Raw genomic sequence first — 2,759 nt, forward strand, 5'->3', positions numbered from 1 at the left:
TATATATGTTGAGTCAATTTTTTTTATATGTACTTTGTTTGATACGTAGTACTGATGAAAGATACTATGTTGTGTATCTAATATAGTTTGATGCAATAGCATGAAATTATTAATAGAAGACAATCAAATTAACAACATTCAGTCATCTATACAAATTTTAAGAGTAATTCTCTAAAAAAAACATTTACAACACTTGGGACCGAAGATATATGACAATATCGGATACATAGTGAATCAGTCGAATTTGACACGGTTATGTAATATATACATATCAATGAATTTGATACACAGTGTTTTAGTTATAAAATATTAGGGTTTATGTATCATGAGTACTATTGGTTAATGTATACAGATACATAACCTTTTAATTTGAGTAAGTCTAAACAAAAATTAAATATTGTATATACATAAACAGAATAGATACATGATCGATTGTACAATTTGTTATAGTTATGTATCACATAAATAATCAAAAGTATGAGACACACTAATTTTATATATGAAAACAGTAAGATTTATGTATCACGAATATGATTAGCTACTGTGTACAAATATATATCCTTCCAATTTGAATAAGGTCGAAGATACATATCAACACATGATAAATGATAAATGGTACATTTGTAGAATTTATGTATCAAATACATGCATAATGAACCTAATAAATACTAATCGATGTTTCAAAATATTAGGATTATGCATCAAAATCTTTAATTTAAACACGATTCAAAACTAAATACATTGTAAATCTGAACATTTAGTAGTGAAGGGCATGTACTGCTAGATTCTACCACCCCCCCCCCCTTTTTTGAAAGCTTTTTCAACAGATGATACATTGCATAAAATAGAGACTATTGTAAATGTAATGTATCAGAACATTGAAACCATTAACAAAGGCTAGAAATAAAAATAAAAATAGAGTATATACATTGAAAATCTATACTTTAGGTAGAGTTGGACAAGATAATAAATGTCCAACTTTTTACCACTTTTTGGGGTTTTTTCACATTAACTTTAGAAGTCGAAGGTGCATCATTCTTAGACTTTGACTTCTCCACACTGTAATTCTTCATTAATAATGGATCATGCCTTTTTTGGATATATTTTGAAATTAATGAAGAAATAGTTTTACCTCTTTAGGAACTTGAAATAGATGAAAATAGGTCAGTTTTAGACATGACACTCTTGCGATCAAGAATAGAACTCGAGTTTGGCATCAAGTTGATGAGTCCACAACAGCCAAATCATGATGATATACACGAAATTTTCATCTATCTTTTCTTTCATTTTCCTCAGTAACGTTGTATATTTGTTGCTTTGTCTGAAACCAATAAATTTCATTGTTCCAAGCTCTTGCTGTCTCATAATTTTTAAAAACGTCCATTTGGGACATGACTAAAGCGTCATTATGTGGAAAACGAAAAAAAAATGTCATAAAAGAAAAATTACAATTTGGTTTTACATAGATATATTATCGGAGTGATTTTAGGTGTGAAAATAGGAACAAAATTATTGGGTTGGAAGGGCTTTGAGTAATGTATCCGAAAAATGAGAGAAAAAAAAGAAAAGAGGGATTTTGTAATATTTTGAAATAGTAGGGAATTTTAGAGAATATGGGAAGAAAGATTGTGTAGTTAGGTAATTTTTCCTTTATTTAATACCTTATACCATTTGGCCCATATATATAAAAATTAATTAAACCTAAATTGTTTGAGGGACTGAATGAGAGCGTGTGCAATGCCTTTAGGTGAGAATTTGTTTGTCAAGTATTATTATTGAATTTTGATAGCTTAATTTGTCTCATTAAATTTTTCTTGTCCCAGGTACCTATTGGTTGGTTAAGAATTTATAATTATTTCCTTAGTTAAAGTTAAGTAATGTTGCATGAAAATATTAGGAATTGAACTTTTCTAGTTAGTTAGCTTAGTTACTTCTTTGTGTTTACATTACTTAGTGAAGTTGATTACTAATTACTAATTTACCAGTGAACTCCAATTCGGTCATTATGCCGTAAGTTTTATTTTACCTCTACTGATCAGTATGGTTAGCACTCATAGGAGATTATTAATGTATTGTATTACATAAAAGTCACCTGAGTTATATTATTTGGAGGAATTGATACTAAACCCTAGACTTGAATTTTATGAAATATGAGACTTGATATATTAGTCGGTATCAAGATTTAGAAAATGGATTATAGATTTGACTAAGTTTTTTAGTCAATGCTAGATATATAGTAATATGGGTGTCTACAGACTCGTTTTCTTATGAATATTGTATACTTGATAGAAACATTCTTAGGCAATGAGGAAGGAAAAAGCATTGGGGAACTAGTTTTCTTGCCTTTGGTTCTTCGCTTGAGGTAAGTTATTGTTTATTCTATGTGATAGAGACACTCTTAATAGTTACTGATTGTCATTCAGGGATATTGTGAAACTTTCCATGTACTTGGTTGTTGTGGTTCGGATAATTCATGTATTGTTGTGATTGGTCTGTAATCCCAAGATCGCAAAATCCATAATCTTGAACTTGTTTTATTAAAATGATGCATTGAATAAAGCAGGCTGGATGAAATATTGTTAATGAAGCGGAAAGGAATGATAAAGAATAAGAAATTAACTATGTTGTTGGACCGGGTGCCATAAGCCGGCACAATATATTTGGATAGGGTGTCACGAATCAGCACAATATATTTGGATCGGATACCACGAATCGGCATGATATATTTGGATTGGGTTCCATGAGCCGATATAATATTT

Source organism: Solanum tuberosum, unplaced genomic scaffold (genome assembly GCF_000226075.1).
Source record: "Solanum tuberosum cultivar DM 1-3 516 R44 unplaced genomic scaffold, SolTub_3.0 scf00888, whole genome shotgun sequence".
NCBI lineage: Eukaryota > Viridiplantae > Streptophyta > Magnoliopsida > Solanales > Solanaceae > Solanum > Solanum tuberosum.